This window comes from Ovis aries, unplaced genomic scaffold (assembly GCF_016772045.2).
Source record: "Ovis aries strain OAR_USU_Benz2616 breed Rambouillet unplaced genomic scaffold, ARS-UI_Ramb_v3.0 scaffold_1030, whole genome shotgun sequence".
Lineage (NCBI taxonomy): Eukaryota > Metazoa > Chordata > Mammalia > Artiodactyla > Bovidae > Ovis > Ovis aries.
The window spans coordinates 30,164-50,884 of NW_024599720.1; the positions used below are offsets into that span (position 1 = coordinate 30,164).

The window sequence follows — 20,721 nt, forward strand, 5'->3', positions numbered from 1 at the left end:
GAAGGACCCTTTGGAAGTTCCAGGGTTAGATGTGATTAGCCTCGAGAAGCCTCAGCGGAAATGGGCCTCATCTCGCCTGAAGGGCAAAACCTCCTGGATTTTCTCGAGTTGCGGCAGGTGCTCTCGACTTACGACGGGGCCCTCAGGGACCCGCTCTGGTGGCCTCAGGAAAGGCCAGTCCACATGCGAGTTCCTCGGGGCCTCTCGGATTCCTCTCCCGCTGATGCCGGGGCCTAAGACCTTGTGTGAGTCGGGGCCGGAACCTGAGGATTCCTCTCCAGTGCTGACATGGATCTTGGGGTACTTCTGGAGTCTCCCCAGGGGAGTCAGTCCTCGTCTCGAATGCGGGCATGCACTTGCGCTTTCCTCCAGAGCGGTAGCAGCAGTGTCACGCAGTCCGCCGCGTGGAGCAAAGCATCTATGGTTTTCCCTCGTGTCTTTCCCACGAGGCTTTCCCACGAGGCTTTCCCACAGGGCTGTCCCACGTGCACACGTGGTGGCAGTCGATCCTCGGCTTGAACATCAAGGCAGTGCAGGGAAAACAGGTTCCTCTGGAATGGACTGACACATCTGGGGGACTCTTGGAATGGTGGCACGACCCTGGAGTTCCTCTCGCCTTTCCTGTGGAGAGCGCCTCTTGAGATGCGACGGGAATGCCGGGAATTCTTTCCCTACGAAACAGGGAAAGGATCCTCATCTCGAGCTAGGAGGCGGAAACGGGCTCCCTGGATGTGTTCGGGACCCTCGTGCTTCCTCTCGAGTGGAGACGGGTGTATCGGGAACTTCTTGAGTTGCAGCAAGGGTGTGAAGGACCCTTTGGAAGATCCAGTGGTTAGATGTGATTAGCCTCGAGAAGCCTCAGCGGAAATGGGCCTCATCTCGCCTGAAGGGCAAAACCTCCTGGATTTTCTCGAGTTGCGGCAGGTGCTCTCGACTTACGTAGGGGACCTCAGGGACCCGCTCTGGTGGCCTCAGGAAAGGCCAGTCCCCATGCGAGTTCCTCGGCGGCCTCTCGGGATTCCTCTCCCGTCGATGCCGTTGCCTAAGACCTTGTGTGGAGTCGGGGCCGGAACCTGAGGATTCCTCTCCAGTGGTGACATGGATCTTGGGGTACTTCTGGAGTCTCCCCAGGGGAGTCAGTCCTCGTCTCAAATTCGGGCATGCACTTGCGCTTTCCTCAAGAGCGGTAGCAGCAGTGTCACGCAGTTCGCCGCGTGGATCAAAGGATCTATGGTTTTTCCTCGAGTCTTTCCCACGAGGCTTTCCCACAGGGCTGTCCCACGTGCACACGTGTTGGGAGTCGATCCTCGGCTTGAACGTCAAGGCAGTGCAGGGAAAACAGGTTCCTCTGGACGGGACTGACACATCTGGGGGACTCTTGGAATGGTGGCACATCCCTGGAGTTCCTCTCGCCTTTCCTGTGGAGAGCGCCTCCTCTTGAGATGCGACGGGAACGCCGGGAATTCTTTCCCTACGAAACAGGGAAAGGATCCTCATCTCGAGCTAGGAGGCGGAAACGGGCTCCGCTGGATGTGTGCGTGACTCTCGTGCTTCCTCTCGAGTGGAGACGGCTATGTCGGGGAACTTCTGGAGTTGCAGCAAGGGTGTGAAGGACCCTTTGGAAGTTCCAGTGGATAGATGTGATTAGCCTCGAGAAGTCTCAGCGGAAATGGGCCTCATCTCGCCTGAAGGGCAAAACCTCCTGGATTTTCTCGAGTTGCGGCAGGTGCTCTCGACTTACGACGGGGACCTCAGGGACCCGCTCTGGTGGCCTCAGGAAAGGCCATTCCCCATGCGAGTTCCTCGGGGGCTTCTCGGGATTCCTCTCCCGTGGTTGCCGGGGCCTAAGACCTTGTGTGGAGTCGGGGCCGGAACCTGAGGATTCCTCTCCAGTGCTGACATGGATCTTGGGGTACTTCTGGAGTCTCCCCAGGGGATTCAGTCCTCGTCTCGAATGCGGGCATGCACTTGCGCTTTCCTCCAGAGCGGTAGCAGCAGTGTCACGCAGTCCGCCGCGTGGAGCAAAGGATCTATGGTTTTCCCTCGAGTCTTTCCCACGAGGCTTTCCCCCGAGGCTTTCCCACATGGCTGTCCCACGTGCACACGTGGTGGGAGTCGATCCTCGGCTTCAACGTCAAGGCAGTGCAGGGAAAACAGGTTCCTCTGGAATGGACTGACACATCTGGGGGATTCTTGGAATGGTGGCACGACCCTCGAGTTCCTCTCGCCTTTCCTGTGGAGAGCGCCTCCTCTTGCGATGCGACGGGAACGCCGGGAATTCTTTCCCTACAAAACAGGGAAAGGATCCCTCATCTCGAGCTCGGAGGCGGAAACGGGGCTCCGTTGGATGTGTGCGGGACCCTCGTGCCTCCTCTCGAGTGGAGACGGCTATGTCGGGGAACTTCTGGAGTTGCAGCAAGGGTGTGAAGGACCCTTTGGAAGTTCCAGTGGTTAGATGTGATTAGCCTCGAGAAGCCTCAGCGGAAATGGGCCTCATCTCGCCTGAAGGGCAAAACCTCCTGGATTTTCTCGAGTTGCGGCAGGTGCTCTCGACTTACGACGGGGACCTCAGGGACCCGATCTGGTGGCCTCAGGAAAGGCCAGTCCCCATGCGAGTTCCTCGGGGGCCTCTCGGGATTCCTCTCCCGTTGATGCCGGGGCCTAAGACCTTGTGTGGATTCGGGGCCGGAACCTGAGGATTCCTCTCCAGTGGTGACATGGATCTTGGGGTACTTCTGGAGTCTCCCCAGAGGAGTCAGTCCTCGTCTCGAATGCGGGCATGCACTTGCGCTTTCCTCAAGAGCGGTAGCAGCAGTGTCACACAGTTCGACGCGTGGATCAAATGATCTATGGTTTTTGCTCGAGTCTTTCCCACGAGGCTTTCCCACAGGGCTGTCCCACGTGCACGTGTTGCGAGTCGAACTTCGGCTTGAACTTCAAGGCAGTGCAGGGAAAACAAGTTCCGCTAGAATGGACTGACACATCTGGGGGTCTCTTGGAATGGTGGCACTACCCTGGAGTTCCTCTCGCCTTTCCTGTGGAGAGCGCCTCCTCTTGAGATGCGACGGGAACGCCGGGAATTCTTTCCCTACGAAACAGGGAAAGGATCCTCATCTCGAGCTAGGAGGCGGAAACGGGTTCCGCTGGATGTGTGCGTGACTCTCGTGCTTCCTCTCGAGTGGAGACGGCTATGTCGGGGAACTTCTGGAGTTGCAGCAAGGGTGTGAAGGACCCTTTGGAAGATCCAGTGGTTAGATGTGATTAGCCTCGAGAAGCCTCAGCGGAAATGGGCCTCATCTCGCCTGAAGGGCTAAACCTCCTGGATTTTCTCGAGTTGCGGCAGGTGCTCTCGACTTACGACGGGGACCTCAGGGACCCGCTCTGGTGGCCTCAGGAAAGGCCAGTCCCCATGCGAGTTCATCGGGGGCCTCTCGGGATTCCTCTCCCGTCGATGCCGGGGCCTAAGACCTTGTGTGGAGTCGGGGCCGGAACCTGAGGATTCCTCTCCAGTGCTGACATGGATCTTGGGGTACTTCTGGAGACTCCCCAGGGGAGTCAGTCCTCGTCTCGAATGCGGGCATGCACTTGCGCTTTCCTCCAGAGCGGTAGCAGCAGTGTCACGCAGTCCGCCGCGTGGAGCAAAGGATCTATGGTTTTCCCTCGAGTCTTTCCCACGAGGCTTTCCCACGAGGCTTTCCCACAGGGCTGTCCCACGTGCACACGTGTTGGGAGTCGATCCTCGGCTTGAACGTCAAGGCAGTGCAGGGAAAACAGGTTCCTCTGGAATGGACTGACACATCTGGGGACTCTTGGAATGGTGGCACGACCCTGGAGTTCCTCTCGCCTTTCCTGTGGAGAGCGCTCCTCTTGAGATGCGACGGGAACGCCGGGAATTCTTTCCCTACGAAACAGGGAAAGGATCCTCATCTCGAGCTAGGAGGCGGAAACGGGCTCCGCTGGATGTGTGCGGGCCCTCGTGCTTCCTCTCGAGTGGAGACGGCTATGTCGGGGAACTTCTGGAGTTGCAGCAAGGGTGTGAAGGACCCTTTGGAAGTCCAGTGGTTAGATGTGATTAGCCTCGAGAAGTCTCAGCGGAAATGGGCCTCATCTCGCCTGAAGGGCAAAACCTCCTGGATTTTCTCGAGTTGCGGCAGGTGCTCTCGACTTACGACGGGGACCTCAGGGACCCGCTCTGGTGGCCTCAGGAAAGGCCAGTCCCCATGCGAGTTCCTCGGGGGCCTCTCGGGATTCCTCTCCCGTGGTTGCCGGGGCCTAAGACCTTCTGTGGATTCGGGGCCGGAACCTGAGGATTCCTCTCCAGTGCTGACATGGATCTTGGGGTATTTCTGAGTCTCCCAGGGGATTCAGTCCTCGTCTCGAATGCGGGCATGCACTTGCGCTTTCCTCCAGAGCGGTAGCAGCAGTGTCACGCAGTCCGCCCGTGGATCAAAGGATCTATGGTTTTCGAGTCTTTCCCACGAGGCTTTCCCACGAGGCTTTCCCACAGGGCTGTCCCACGTGCACACGTGGTGGGAGTCGATCCTCGGCTTGAACGTCAAGGCAGTGCAGGGAAAACAGGTTCCTCTGGAATGGACTGACACATCTGGGGGACTCTTGGAATGGTGGCACGACCCTGGAGTTCCTCTCGCCTTTCCTGTGGAGAGCCTCCTCTTGAGATGCGACGGGAACGCCGGGAATTCTTTCCTACGAAACAGGGAAAGGATCCCTCATCTCGAGCTAGGAGGCGGAAACGGGGCTCCGCTGGATGTGTGCGGGACCCTCGTGCTTCCTCTCGAGTGGAGACGGGTATGTCGGGGAACTTCTTGAGTTGCAGCAAGGGTGTGAAGGACCCTTTGGAAGATCCAGTGGTTAGATGTGATTAGCCTCAAGAAGCCTCAGCGGAAATGGGCCTCATCTCGCCTGGAGGGCTAAACCTCCTGGATTTTCTCGAGTTGCGGCAGGTGCTCTCGATTTACGACGGGGACCTCAGGGACCCGCTCTGGTGGCCTCAGGAAAGGCCAGTCCCCATGCGAGTTCCTCGGGGGCCTCTCGGGATTCCTCTCCCGTTGATGCCGGGGCCTAAGACCTTGTGTGGATTCGGGGCTGGAACCTGAGGATTCCTCTCCAGTGGTGACATGGATCTTGGGGTACTTCTGGAGTCTCCCCAGGGAGTCAGTCCTCGTCTCGAATGCGGGCATGCACTTGCGCTTTCCTCAAGAGCGGTAGCAGCAGTGTCACACAGTCCGCCGCGTGGATCAAATGATCTATGGTTTTCCTCGAGTCTTTCCCACGAGGCTTTCCCACGAGGCTTTCCCACAGGGCTGTTCCACGTGCACGTGTTGGGAGTCGAACTTCGGCTTGAACGTCAAGGCAGTGCAGGGAAAACAGGTTCCTCTGGAATGGACTGACACATCTGGGGGACTCTTGGAATGGTGGCACGACCCTGGAGTTCCTCTCGCCTTTCCTGTGGAGAGCCTCCTCTTGAGATGCGACGGGAACGCCGGGAATTCTTTCCCTACGAAACAGGGAAAGGATCCCTCATCTCGAGCTAGGAGGCGGAAACGGGTTCCGCTGGATGTGTGCGTGACTCTCGTGCTTCCTCTCGAGTGGAGACGGCTATGTCGGGAACTTCTTGAGTTGCAGCAAGGGTGTGAAGGACCCTTTGGAAGTTCCAGTGGTTAGATATGATTAGCCTCGAGAAGCCTCAGCGGAAATGGGCCTCATCTCGCCTGAAGGGCAAAACCTCCTGGATTTTCTCGAGTTGCGGCAGGTGCTCTCGACTTACGACGGGGACCTCAGGGACCCGCTCTGGTGGCCTCAGGAAAGACCAGTCCCCATGCGAGTTCCTCGGGGCCTCTCGGATTCCTCTCCCGCTGATGCCGGGGCCTAAGACCTTCTGTGGAGTCGGGGCCGGAACCTGAGGATTCCTCTCCAGTGCTGACATGGATCTTGGGGTACTTCTGGAGTCTCCCCAGGGGATTCAGTCCTCGTCTCGAATGCGGGCATGCACTTGCGCTTTCCTCCAGAGCGGTAGCAGTGTCACGCAGTCCACCGCGTGGAGCAAAGGATCTATTGTTTTCCCTCGAGTCTTTCCCATGAGGCTTTCCCACGAGGCTTTCCCACAGGGCTGTTCCACGTGCACACGTGGTGGGAGTCGATCCTCGGCTTGAACGTCAAGGCAGTGCAGGGAAAACTGGTTCCTCTGGAATGGACTGACACATCTGGGGGACTCTCGGAATGGTGGCACGACCCTGGAGTTCCTCTCGCCTTTCCGGTGGAGAGCGCCTCCTCTTGAGATGCGACTGGAACGCCGGGAATTCTTTCCCTACGAAACAGGGAAAGGATCCCTCATCTCGAGCTAGGAGGCGAAAACGGGGCTCCGCTGGATGTTTGCGTGACTGTCGTGCTTCCTCTCGAGTGGATACGGCTATGTCGGGGAACTTCTTGAGTTGCAGCAAGGGTGTGAAGGACCCTTTGGAAGTTCCAGTGGTTAGATGTGATTAGCCTCAAGAGGCCTCAGCGGAAATGGGCCTCATCTCGCCTGAAGGGCAAAACCTCCTGGATTTTCTCGAGTTGTGGCAGGTGCTCTCGACTTACGACGGGGACCTCAGGGACCCGCTCTGGTGGCCTCAGGAAAGGCCAGTCCCCATGTGAGTTCCTCGGGGGCCTCTCAGGATTCCTCTCGCGAGGTTGCCGGAGTATCAGACCTTGTGTGGCGTCGGGGCCGGAACCTGAGGATTCCTCTCCAGTGCTGACATGGATCCTGGGGTACTTCTGGAGTCTCCCCAGGAGTCAGTCCTCGTCTCGAATTCGGGCATGCACTTGCGCTTTCCACCAGAGCGGTAGCAGCAGTGTCACGCATTCCGCCGCATGGAGCAAAGGATCCATGATTTTCCCTCGAGTCTTTCCCACGAGGCTTTCCCACGAGTCTTTCCCACAGGGCTGTCCCACGTGCACACGTGGTGGGAGTCGATCCTCGGCTTGAACGTCATGGCAGTGCAGGCAAAACAGGTTCCGCTGGAATGGACTGACACATCTGGGGGACTCTTGGAATGGTGGCACTTCCCTGGAGTTCCTCTCGCCTTTCCTGTGGAGAGGGCCTCCTCTTGAGATGCGACGGGAACGCCGGGAATTCTTTCCCTACGAAACAGGGAAAGGATCCCTCATCTCGAGCTAGGAGGCGGAAACGGGGCTCCGCTGAATGTGTGCGGGACCCTCGTGCTTCCTCTCGAGTGGAGACGGCTATGTCGGGAACTTCTTGAGTTGCAGCAAGGGTGTGAAGGACCCTTTGGAAGTTCCAGTGGTTAGATGTGATTAGCCTCGAGAAGCGTCAGCGGAAATGGTCCTCATCTCGCCTGAAGGGCAAAACCTCCTGGATTTTCTCGAGTTGCGGCAGGTGCTCTCGACTCACGACGGGTACCTCAGGGACCCGCTCTGGTGACCTCAGGAAAGGCCAGTCCCCATGCGAGTTCCTCGGGGGCCTCTCGGGATTCCTCTCGCGTCGATGCCGGGGCCTAAGACCTTCTGTGGAGTCGGGGCCGGAACCTGAGGATTCCTCTCCAGTGCTGACATGGATCTTGGGGTACTTCTGGAGTCTCCCCAGGGGAGTCAGTCCTCGTCTCGAATGCGGGCATGCACTTGCGCTTTCCTCCAGAGCGGTAGGAGCAGTGTCACGCAGTCCGCCGCGTGGATCAAAAGATCTATGGTTTTCCCTCTAGTCTTTCCCACGAGGCTTTCTAACAGGGCTGTTCCACGTGCACACGTGGTGGGAGTCGATCCTCGGCTTGAACGTCAATGCAGTGCAGGGAAAACAGGTTCCTCTGGAATGGACTGACACATCTGGGGGATTCTTGGAATGGTGGCACGACCCTCGAGTTCCTCTCGCCTTTCCTGTGGAGAGCGCCTCCTCTTGCGATGCGACGGGAACGCCGGGAATTCTTTCCCTACGAAACAGGGAAAGGATCCCTCATCTCGAGCTAGGAGGCGGAAACGGGGCTCCGCTGGATGTGTGCGGGACCTCGTGCTTCCTCTCGAGTGGAGACGGCTATGTCGGGGAACTTCTTGAGTTGCAGCAAGGGTGTGAAGTACCCTTTGGAAGTTCCAGTGGTTAGATGTGATTAGCCTCGAGAAGCCTCAGCGGAAATGGGCCTCATCTCGCCTGAAGGGCAAAACCTCCTGGATTTTCTCGAGTTGCGGCAGGTGCTCTCGATTTACGACGGGGACCTCAGGGACCCGCTCTGGTGGCCTCAGGAAAGGCCAGTCCCCATGCGAGTTCCTCGGGGGCCTCTCGGGATACCTCTCCCGTCGATGCCGGGGCCTAAGACCTTGTGTGGAGTCGGGGCCGGAACCTGAGGATTCCTCTCCAGTGCTGACATGGATCTTGGGGTACTTCTGGAGTCACCCCAGGGGAGTCAGTCCTCGTCTCGAATGCGCGCATGCACTTGCGCTTTCCTCCAGAGCGGTAGCAGCAGTGTCACGCAGTCCGCCGCGTGGAGCAAAGATCTATGTTTTTCCATCGAGTCTTTCCCACGAGGTTTTCCCACGAGGTTTCCCACAGGGCTGTCCCACGAGCACACGTGGTGGCAGTCGATCCTCGGCTTGAACGTCATGGCAGTGCAGGGAAAACAGGTTCCGCTGGAATGGACTGACACATCTGGGGGACTCTTGGAATGGTGGCACTTCCCTGGAGTTCCTCTCGCCTTTCCTGTGGAGAGCGCCTCCTCTTGAGATGCGACGGGAACGCCGGGAATTCTTTCCCTACGAAACAGGGAAAGGATCCCTCATCTCGAGCTAGGAGGCGGAAACTGGGCTCCGTTGGATGTGTGCGGGACCCTCGTGCCTCCTCTCGAGTGGAGACGGCTATGTCGGGGAACTTCTTGAGTTGCAGCAAGGGTGTGAAGGACCCTTTGGAAGTTCCAGTGGTTAGATGTGATTAGCCTCGAGAAGCCTCAGCGGAAATGGGCCTCATCTCGCCTGAAGGGCAAAACCTCCAGGATTTTCTCGAGTTGCGGCAGGTGCTCTCGACTTACGACGGGGACCTCAGGGACCCGCTCTGGTGGCCTCAGGAAAGGCCAGTCCCCATGCGAGTTCCTCGGGGGCCTCTCGGGATTGCTCTCCCGTCGTTGCCGGGGCCTAAGACCTTCTGTGGAGTCGGGGCCGGAACCTGAGGATTCCTCTCCAGTGCTGACATGGATCTTGGGGTACTTCTGGAGTCTCCCCAGGGGATTCAGTCCTCGTCTCGAATGCGGGCATGCACTTGCGCTTTCCTCCAGAGCGGTAGCAGCAGTGTCACGCAGTCCGCCGCGTGGATCAAAGGATCTATGGTTTTCCCTCGAGTCTTTCCCACGAGGCTTTCCCACGAGGCTTTCCCACAGGGCTGTTCCACGTGCACACGTGGTGGGAGTCGATCCTCGGCTTGAACGTCAAGGCAGTGCAGGGAAAACAGGTTCCTCTGGAATGGACTTACACATCTGGGGGATTCTTGGAATGGTGGCACGACCCTGGAGTTCCTCTCGCCTTTCCTGTGGAGAGCGCCTCCTCTTGCGATGCGACGGGAACGCCGGGAATTCTTTCCCTACAAAACAGGGAAAGGATCCCTCATCTCGAGCTCGGAGGCGGAAACGGGGCTCCGTTGGATGTGTGCGGGACCCTCGTGCCTCCTCTCGAGTGGAGACGGCTATGTCGGGGAACTTCTGGAGTTGCAGCAAGGGTGTGAAGGACCCTTTGGAAGTTCCAGTGGTTAGATGTGATTAGCCTAGAGAAGCCTCAGCGGAAATGGGCCTCATCTCGCCTGAAGGGCAAAACCTCCTGGATTTTCTCGAGTTGCGGCAGGTGCTCTCTACTTACGACGGGGACCTCAGGGACCCGCTCTGGGGGCCTCAGGAAAGGCCAGTCCCCATGCGAGTTCCTCGGGAGCCTCTCGGGATTGCTCTCCCGTCGTTGCCGGGGCCTAAGACTGTAGGGAACTAGGTTTAAAGAAGGTTCAGAAGTGCTTGTAAACGAGACTCTCAACCAGGGCTGGACATTTTTGCAAACGAGATGTTCTGCCCAGTGTAGGGAACTAGGTTTAAGGAAGGTTGAGAAGTGCTTGCAAACGAGACTCTCAACCAGGGCTGAACATTCTTGCAAACGAGATGTTCTGCCCAGTGTAAGGAACTAGATTTAAGGAAGGTTGAGAAGTGCTTGCAAACGAGACTCTCAACCAGGGCTGGACATTCTTGCAAACGAGATGTTCTGCCCAGTGTAGGGAACTAGGTTTAAGGAAGGTTGAGAAGTGCTTGCAAACGAGACTCTCAACCAGGGCTGAGCATTCTTGCAAACGAGATGTTCAGCTAAAAATCCTGTTTGTTCCCATGGGAAAAGAACATTGCATTGCACACAAGGATGTTTCTCTGATTCCTCAATAGGAACAGACCTTGGGACAAAACGGATTCTAAGTTGATAAGGAAGTTCCCCAAAACAAAGTCTTAGCTGCAGTAAATAAGCCAAGGTAAAGGTTATCTCGCCCTGCGCCTGCGCACTGTATAGTCTCTGAATCGTAGTGCTTGGCAGCTTGCCCTGTAGGGGGTTGTACAAAAGTTATAAAAAATTAAGCAGCTGTAAGAAGCAAGTGTTAAAATATAAAGATTTAAACCACTCTGCAGTGTTGGTGTGTCATTCCGTCGCCGACATCTGGCGCCCAACGTGGGGCTCGACGGAACCGAAAGGGTAAGCACCCCGGGGCAAAAGGCTAAAGGGGGGACTTTCGGAAAATAGAGAAAAAGAAAAAATAAAAATCCGAAAGGGTAAACACCCCGGAGCAAAAGGCTGATAGGGGACTTTCGAGAAAAAGAAAAAATAAAAATCCGAAAGGGTAAACACCCCGGAGCAAAAGGCTGATAGGGGGACTTTCGAGAAAAAGAGAAAAATAAAAATCCGAAAGGGTAAACACCCCGGAGCAAAAGGCTGATAGGGGGACTTTCAAAAAAATAAGAAAAATAAGAAAAAAAGAACAAAAAAAAAGAAAAAAGAAAAAGAAAAAACTATGGGAAATTCCCCGTCTTTAAAGTCACAATATATGGAGCTGGTTAAGGGGCTCCTGCATTCTATAGAAATTAAAACGTCTACTCGCCGCTTGAGTGAGTTGTTCTGTCTTATAGAGCAGCATTGTTATTGGTTTCAATATCAAACAGAAGTACAGCTGAATTTGAAGAAATGGAAAGTGGTGCAAAAAGAGTTAAGAAGGCAGCATCAAAAAGGAAATGTGATTCCTTTAAGGCTGTGGACTCTATGTAGCGCTATAACACAGGCTTTAAAATTAATGGCTGTTGATAGTGAGGCCGTCTCATGTTCTCTTAAAAAGGAAGATCCCCTATATGAAGATGTGCCTATGAGTGAAAAAAAAAAGATAAAGGTAAAAGGAGGGGGCTTCACCTCGGCCTCCGCCCAAACCTCCAGATGATATATAGTACAGATTCATCCACTGAGCCAGATAGAGATGTGAGTTCTGGAAAAGATTCGGATTCTGTAGAGGCAATGACTGCTGCCTTTTAAAAAGTTTTATTAAATAAAAAATGAACTTCCAAGGCTGTTAACCCTTCTGCACCACCTTACGCCTCCCTATTTCTAGTAGCTGCTGACAAGGCTGAGGTAGGGAGAGAGAGTCGGTGGTTTTGGAAGTACGGGAAAAAGTATATTTTGGGAAATATATATTATATATATATTAATGACTCTCGTCCTTTAATGTCACTGATTATTGAAGGTATACAGTTTGAAGGATTAGTGGATACAGGAGCAGATGTTTCGGTTATTTCTCTCCAGCAGTGGCCTAACGACTGGAAAAAAGAAAAAATTCCTCTTGTTTTAACAGGTTTAGGATCAATAGCAGATGTGTGGAGAAGCACTCAACCTTTGTCATGCCAATTGTCTAATGGAAAGAAAGTATCTATTTCTTTTTACATTGTTAATATACCTATTAATATCTGGGGAAGAGATCTTTTATTTTCTTTAGGAACAACACTCACCATCTCGTCGGAAAACTTGTAGCCACTGCTCAGATTCCTCGAGCTCTCCCATTGAAATGGTTAACTGATGTCCCTAAATGGGTTGAGCAGTGGCCGCTTTCAAAAGTGAAGCTCGAGGCTTTAAAACAATTAGTAAAAGAACAGCTTCAATCTGGCCATATTGAACCTTCTACGTCTCCTTGGAATTCTCCTGTTTTTGTCATTAAGAAAAAATCTGGTAAATAGAGAATGTTAACTGATTTAAGGGCAGTTAACAAATGTATAGAACCTATGGGAGCTTTGCAATTAGGTCTCCCTTCTCCTGCTTTGATTCCACAGGATTGGTCTTTGATGGTTTTAGATTTGAAGGATTGTTTTTTTAATATTCCTTTGCAAATAAAAGATAGAAATAAATTTGCTTTTACTATTCCAGTGTATAATCATGGGCAGCCCGTAAAACGTTATCAATGGACAGTGTTGCCTCAAGAAATGATTAATAGCCCTACACTTTGTCAGGAGTTTGTTAATCGTGCTCTTATTACTGTGAGACAACAATTTTCTAATTGTCTTCTCTATCATTATATGGATGATCTTCTATTGGCAGCTCCTAGTAAAGAGGAACGAGATACATTTTTTATTCATGTAAAGAAAGCTTTAAGTGATTTTAATCTTCAAATTGCTCCTGAAAAAATTCAAACTGAATTTCCTATTTCATATTTAGGTGCTTTTTTGGAACGACAAAGAATAAAACCTCAAAAGGTCCAAATTAGACGAGATAATTTGAAAACTCCTAATGATTTTCAGAAGCCTTTGGGTGATATGAACTGGTTACGTCCCATGTTAGGGATTCCTACACATCAATTGCGTCATTTATTTTCTACTTTAGAGGGTGATACTGCTCTTAACAGTCCTCGATCTCTTACTTCTCAAGCAAAAGAGGAATTACACTTTGTAGAGCAACGGTTGAATGAAGGGTTTCTTACTTATCTACAACAAGATCAACCTATATATTTCATAGTGTTCCATACTCCCTATTCTCCTACTGGAGTTATTGCTCAATCTGCAGGGTTGATTGAGTGGGTATTTTACCCAATAATTATACAAAAAGCTTACTACTTATACGGATAGAATTGCTTTCCTTATTTTGAAAGGTCGAGGCCGTATTATTCAGTTAATTGGAAGTGACCCTCAAACAATTATTACTCAACTTACTTCCACCCAAATTTCTAATTGCTTACAGTTTAATGAAAATTGGCAGATAGCTCTTGCATCTTATTCAGGGACTTTTTCTAATCAATATCCTCAATCTAAAATGATAGATTTTCTTCGACATACATCAATGGTTTGTAAATCTCCTATATCTAATATTCCAGTTGAAGGAAAAACTATTTTTACAGATGCCAATAAAAATACTGCTGGCTATTGGACTGATACTACTTCTAAAGTTGTTCCACATTCCTTTTCTTCTGTGCAGCCTGCTGAACTTTGGGCCATTTGTTTGGCATTACAGGATTTTTTGATATTCCTATTAATATTGTTTCTGATTCTAAATATGCAGTCTTTTCATGTATTTATCTTCCTGAAGCCACTTTACCGGTAACTTTAAAACTAATATTGATAAATTATTTTTTCAGGTTCAACAATTATTAATTAGGCGAACTAACCCTGTCTTTTTTACTCATATACGAGCTCATTCTTCTCCCCGGACCATTATCTCAAGGAAATGCAAATATTGATGCCTTACTTTATCCTTTACAGTCTGCAACACAAGAACATTGTTTACATCATACTAATTCTAAAGGGTTACAAAAAACTTATTCGTTAACACGAAAACAAGCTCAACGCACTGTTCGTTCTTGTTCCATATGTGCACCGTTTATTTTGCCCTTTGCCCCTCCTGGAGTAAATCCCAAAAGACTACAATCTAACCAAATTTGGCAAATGGATGTTGTTTTTATTTCTTCATTCGGTAAACAAAAATATGTTCATCATACTATAGATACTTATTCTCATTTTCAATGGGCTACAGCTTTAAGTTCAAAAAGGCAGATTCTGTTATTACTCATTTATTATTTTGTTTTGCTATTATGGGCATACCTATAAAATTAAAAACTGATAATGCTCCCGCATATCAATCCTCTAAATTATCTCAATTTTTAAAACAATATCATATTAAGCACACTTTTGGTATTCCTTATAATAGTCAAAGACAAGCTATAATTGAAAGAGCTAATCGGACTCTTCGAAAATACATTGAAAAAATAAGAAAGGGGGAAAAATGTATGATATCACTAAGGGGCCATTTCAAGTTCATTTGCATATTAATAAATCTTACTCTGCTATAGTATGTGTAAAATTTCCTTATTCTTTACTGTATGGGCAATGGATTTGGAATGAAATTTTGGGAGTTATATCATGTTCTGATTGTAACTTGACTCAATGCATAAATCGTTCTTGGTGGAAAATGTTGAAACAAGATGGTCCATTCCAATAATTATTCTTTGGTCATTGTGAAAGCAAGGACTGAACTTTGGTTGCCTGTTAATCTTACTCGACCTTGGTCGGACTCTTTGCTGTCACTCATCTTGTGAATGCTGTACAAACTCTTCTCCATCGATCTCGAAGAATGCTTGGCATTGTCATCGCATCAATTCTCGCCGTGGCTTCAGTAACAGCAACAGCAACTGTAGCAGGTCTTGCTTTGCATCAAGGCATACAGACTGCTGATTTTGTCAGGAAATGGCATAAAGATGCTCATTTATTGTGGCAACAACAGCATGATTTGGACGCTCAATTGGCTACTGATGTATTGAATTTACAACACACAGTTTCCTGGTTAGGAGATCAAGTGACTGTGTTAGCTACAAAGAGTGTGTTAAAATGTGATTGGAACTCATCTCACCTATGTGTAACCCCTGTTCCCTTTAATATGAGTGAGGGTTGGGAAAAGGTGAAAAGGTCTTTAGTGGGACACCAGAATTTAACTGCTGAAATTATGGAATTGGAACAAACTATATTGTCAACTTTTAGTAAGACGCTGCTTGATATTCTTGGTTCTGATATACTGAAAAGTCTTCAAAAAGGATTAGACAACCTTAATCCTTTAGGGCATGTATCTACACTGTTAACAACATCCTTTGTGAATACTTTGTTAATTGTTGCTTTATGTTTTATTGCTTTTATAGTCTACCCGCGCTAGCGAAAAGGGAAACAATTGAAAGAAGAAGCTTTGCGTATTCAAGCGCTTATTCAGCATCTACAAGAAAAGAAAGGGGGAGATGTAGGGAACTAGGTTTAAAGAAGGTTGAGAAGTGCTTGCAAACGAGACTCTCAACCAGGGCTGGACATTCTTGCAAACGAGATGTTCTGCCCAGTGTAGGGAACTAGGTTTAAGGAAGGTTGAGAAGTGCTTGCAAACGAGACTCTCAACCAGGGCTGGACATTCTTGCAAACGAGATGTTCTGCCCAGTGTAGGGAACTAGATTTAAGGAAGGTTGAGAAGTGCTTGCAAACGAGACTCTCAACAAGGGCTGGACATTCTTGCAAACGAGATGTTCTGCCCAGTGTAGGGAACTAGGTTTAAGGAAGGTTGAGAAGTGCTTGCAAACGAGACTCTCAACCAGGGCTGAGCATTCTTGCAAACGAGATGTTCAGCTAAAAATCCTGTTTGTTCCCATGGGAAAAGAATATTGCATTGCACACAAGGATGTTTCTCTGATTCCTCAATAGTAACAGACCTTGGGACAAAACGGATTCTAAGTTGATAAGGAAGTTCCCCAAAACAAAGTCTTAGCTGCAGTAAATAAGCCAAGGTAAAGGTTATCTCGCCCTGCGCCTGCGCACTGTATAGTCTCTGAATCGTAGTGCTTGGCAGCTTGCCCTGCAGGGGGTTGTACAAAAGATATAAAAAATTAAACAGCTGTAAGAAGCAAGTGTTAAAATATAAAGATTTAAACCACTCTGCAGTGTTGGTGTGTCATTCCGTCGCCAACATAAGACCTTGTGTGGAGTCGGGGCCGGAACCTGAGGATTCCTCTCCAGTGCTGATATGGATCTTGGGGTACTTCTGGAGTCTCCCCAGGGGAGTCAGTCCTCGTCTTGAATGCGGGCATGCACTTGCGCTTTCCTCCAGAGCGGTAGCAGCAGTGTCACGCAGTCCGCTGCGTGGATCAAAGGATCTATGGTTTTCCATCTAGCCTTTCCCACGAGGCTTTCCCACGAGGCTTTCCCACAGGGCTGTCCCACGTGCACACGTGGTGGGAGTCGATCCTCGGCTTGAACGTCAAGGCAGTGCAGGGAAAACAGGTTCCTCTGGAACGGACTGACACATCTGGGGGACTCTTGGAATGGTGGCACGACCCTGGAGTTCCTCTCGCCTTTCCTGTGGAGAGCGCCTCCTCTTGAGATGCGACGGGAAAGCCGGGAATTCTTTCCCTACGATACAGGGAAAGGATCCCTCATCTCGAGATAGGAGGCGGAAACGGGGCTCCGCTGAATGTGTGCGGGACCCTCGTGCTTCCTCTCGAGTGGAGACGGCTATGTCGGGGAACTTCTGGAGTTGCAGCAAGGGTGTGAAGGACCCTTTGGAAGTTCCAGTGCTTAGATGTGATTAGCCTCGAGAAGCCTCAGCGGAAATGGGCCTCATCTCGCCTGAAGGGCAAAATCTCCTGGATTTTCTCGAGTTGCGGCAGGTGCTCTCGACTTACGACGGGTACCTCAGGGACCCGCTCTGGTGGCCTCAGGAAAGGCCAGTCCCCATGCGAGTTCCTCGGGGGCCTCTCGGGATTCATCTCCCGTCGTTGCCGGGGCCTAAGACCTTGTGTGGAGTCGGGGCCGGAACCTGAGGATTCCTCTCCAGTGCTGACATGGATCTTGGGGTACTTCTGGAGTCTCCCCAGGGGAGTCAGTCCTCGTCTCGAATGCGGGCATGCACTTGCGCTTTCCTCCAGAGCGGTAGCAGCAGTGTCACGCAATCCGCCGCGTGGAGCAAATGATCTATGGTTTTCCCTCCAGTCTTTCCCACGAGGCTTTCCACCGAGGCTTTCCCACAGGGCTGTCCCACGTGCACACGTGGTGGGAGTCGATCCTCGGCTTGAACGTCAAGGCAGTGCAGGGAAAACAGGTTCCTCTGGAATGGACTGACACATCTGGGGGACTCTTGGAATGGTGGCACGACCCTGGAGTTCCTCTCGCCTTTCCTGTGGAGAGCCCCTCCTCTTGAGATGCGACGGGAACGCCGGGAATTCTTTCCCTACGATACAGGGAAAGGATCCCTCATCTCGAGATAGGAGGCGGAAACGGGGCTCCGCTGAATGTGTGCGGGACTCTCGTGCTTCCTCTCGAATGGAGACGGCTATGTCGGGGAACTTCTTGAGTTGCAGCAAGGGTGTGAAGGACCCTTTGGAAGTTCCAGTGGTTAGATGTGATTAGCCTCGAGAAGCCTCAGCGGAAATGGGCCTCATCTCGCCTGAAGGGCAAAACATCCTGGATTTTCTCGAGTTGCGGCAGGTGCTCTGGACTTACGACGGGTACCTCAGGGACCCGCTCTGGTGGCCACAGGAAAGGCCAGTCCCCATGCGAGTTCCTCGGGGGCCTCTCGGGATTGCTCTCCCGTCGATGCGGGGCCTAAGACCTTGTGTGGATTCGGGACCGGAACCTGAGGATTCCTCTCCAGTGCTGACATGTATCTTCGGGTACTTCTGGAGTCTCCCCAGGGGATTCAGTCCTCGTCTCGAATGCGGGCATGCACTTGCGCTTTCCTCCAGAGCGGTAGCAGCAGTGTCACGCAGTCCGCCGCGTGGATCAAAGGATCTATGGTTTTCCCTCGAGTCTTTCCCTCGAGGCTTTCCCATGAGGCTTTCCCACAGGGCTGTTCCATGTGCACTCGTGGTGGGAGTCGATCCTCGGCTTGAACGTCAAGGCAGTGCAGGGAAAACAGGTTCCTCTGGAATGGACTGACACATCTGGGGGACTCTTGGAATGGTGGCACGACCCTGGAGTTCCTCTCGCCTTTCCTGTGGAGAGCGCCTCCTCTTGAGATGCGACGGGAACGCCGGGAATTCTTTCCCTACGAAACAGGGAAAGGATCCCTCATCTCGAGCTAGGAGGCGGAAACGGGGCTCCCCTGGATGTGTGCGGGACCCTCGTGCTTCCTCTCGAGTGGAGACGGCTATGTCGGGGAACTTCTTGAGTTGCAGCAAGGTTGTGAAGGACCCTTTGGAAGTTCCAGTGGTTAGATGTGATTAGCCTCGAGAAGCCTCAGCGGAAATGGGCCTCATGTCGCCTGAAGGGCAAAACCTCCTGGATTTTCTCGAGTTGCGGCAGGTGCTCTCGACTTACGACGGGGACCTCAGGGACCCGCTCTGGGGGCCTCAGGAAAGGCCAGTCCCCATGCGAGTTCCTCGGGGGCCTCTCGGGATTCCTCTCCCGTCGTTGCCGGGGCCTAAGACCTTGTGTGGAGTCGGGGCCGGAACTTAAGGATTCCTCTCCAGTGCTGACATGGATCTTGGGGTACTTCTGGAGTCTCCCCAGGGGAGTCAGTCCTCATCTCGAATGCGGGCATGCACTTGCGCTTTCCTCCAGAACGGTAGCAGCAGTGTCACACAGTCCGCCGCGTGGATCAAACGATCTGTGGTTTTCCCTCGAGCCTTTCCCACGAGGCTTTCCACGAGGCTTTCCCACAGGGCTGTCCCACGTGCACACGTGGTGGGAGTCGATCCTCGGCTTGAGCGTCAAGGCAGTGCAGGAAAACAGGTTCCTCTGGAATGGACTGACACATCTGTGGGACTCTTGGAATGGTGGCACGACCCTGGAGTTCCTCTCGCCTTTCCTGTGGAGAGCGCCTCCTCTTGAGATGCGACGGGAACGCCGGGAATTCTTTCCTTACGAAACAGGGAAAGGATCCCTCATCTTGAGCTAGGAGGCGGAAACGGGGCTCCCCAGGATGTGTGCGGGACCCTCGTGCTTCCTCTCGTGTGGAGACGGGTTTGTCGGGAACTTCTTGAGTTGCAGCAAGGGTGTGAAGGACCCTTTGGAAGTTCCAGTGGTTAGATGTGATTAGCCTCGAGAAGCCTCAGGGGAAATGATCCTCATCTAGCCTGGAGGGCAAAACCTCCGGGATTTTCTCGAGTTGCGGCAGGTGCTCTCGACTTACGACGGGGACCTCAGGGACCCGCTCTGGTGGCCTAAGGAAAGGCCAGTCCCCATGCGAGTTCCTCGGGGGCCCCTCGGGATTCCTCTCCCGTCGATGCCGGGGCCTAAGACCTTGTGTGGAGTCGGGGCCGGAACCTGAGGATTCCTCTCCAGTGCTGACATGGATCTTGGGGTACTTCTGGAGTCTCCCGAGGGGAGTCAGTCCTCGTCTCGAATGCGAGCATGCACTTGCGCTTTCCTCCAGAGCGGTAGCAGCAGTGTCACGCATTCCGCCGCGTGGATCAAAGGATCTATGGTTTTCCATCGAGTCTTTCCCACGAGGATTTCCCACAGGGCTGTCCCACGTGCACACGTGGTGGGAGTCGATCCTCGGCTTGTACGTCAAGGCAGTGCAGGGAAAACAGGTTCCTCTGGAATGGACTGACACATCTGGGGGACTCTTGGAATGGTGGCACGACCCTGGAGTTCCTCTCGCCTTTCCTGTGGAGAGCGTCTCCTCTTGAGATGCGATGGGAACGCCGGGAATTCTTTCCCTACGAAACAGGGAAAGGATCCCTCATCTCGAGCTAGGAGGAAGAAACGGGGCTCCCCTGGATGTGTGCGGGACCCTCGTGCTTCCTCTCGAGTGGAGACGGGTATGTCGGGGAACTTCTTGAGTTGCAGCAAGGGTGTGAAGGACCCTGTGAAAGTTCCAGTGGTTAGAAGTGATTAGCCTCGAGAAGCCTCAGCGGAAATGGGCCTCATGTCGCCTGGAGGGCAAAACCTCCTGGATTTTCTCGAGTTGCGGCAGGTGCTCTCGACTTACGACTGGGCCCTCAGGGACCCGCTCTGGTGGCCTCAGGAAAGGCCAGTCCCCATGCGAGTTCCTCGGGGGCCTCTCGGGATTCCTCTCCCGTCAATGCCGGGGCCTAAGACCTTGTGTGGAGTCGGGGCCGGAACCTGAGGATTCCTGTCCAGTGCTGACATGGATCGTGGGGTACTTCTGGAGTCTCCCCAGGGGAGTCAGTCCTCATCTCGAATGCGGGCATGGACTTGCGCTTTCCTCCAGAGCGGTAGTAGCAGTGTCACGCATTCCGCCGCGAGGTTCAAAGGATCTATGTCTTTCCCACGAGGCTTTCCCACGATGCTTTTCCACAGGGCTGTCCCATGTGCACACGTGGTGGGATTCGATCCTCGGCTTGAACGTCAAGGCAGTGCAGGGAAAACAGGTTCCTCTGGAATGGACTGACACATCTGGGGGACTCTTGGAATGGTGGCACGACCCTGGAGTTCCTCTCGCCTTCCTGTGGAGAGCGCCTCCTCTTGAGATGCGACGGGAACGCCGGGAATTCTTTCCCTACGAAACAGGGAAAGGATCCCTCATCTCGAGCTAGGAGGCGGAAACGGGGCTCCCCTGGATGTGTGCGGGACCCTCGTGCTTCCTCTCGAGTGGAGACGGCTATGTCGGGGAACTTCTTGAGTTGCAGCAAGGCTGTGAAAGACCCTTTGGAAGTTCCAGTGGTTACATGTGATTAGCCTCGAGAAGCCTCAGCGGAAATGGGCCTCATCTCGCCTGGAAGGGAGGACCTCCTGGATATTCTCGAGTTGC

At 52.4% G+C, this 20,721-nt stretch overlaps 1 long non-coding RNA gene across 1 annotated transcript; it reads left to right on the plus strand.

Annotated features, from left to right (window-relative positions):
* The first annotated feature begins 10,057 nt into the window (after positions 1-10,057).
* On the plus strand, positions 10,058-11,920 carry LOC132659093 (uncharacterized). Its single transcript, XR_009599051.1, has 2 exons — positions 10,058-10,707; positions 11,849-11,920. It is a non-coding gene; the product is annotated as an uncharacterized LOC132659093 (long non-coding RNA).
* The last annotated feature ends 8,801 nt before the right edge of the window (positions 11,921-20,721 follow it).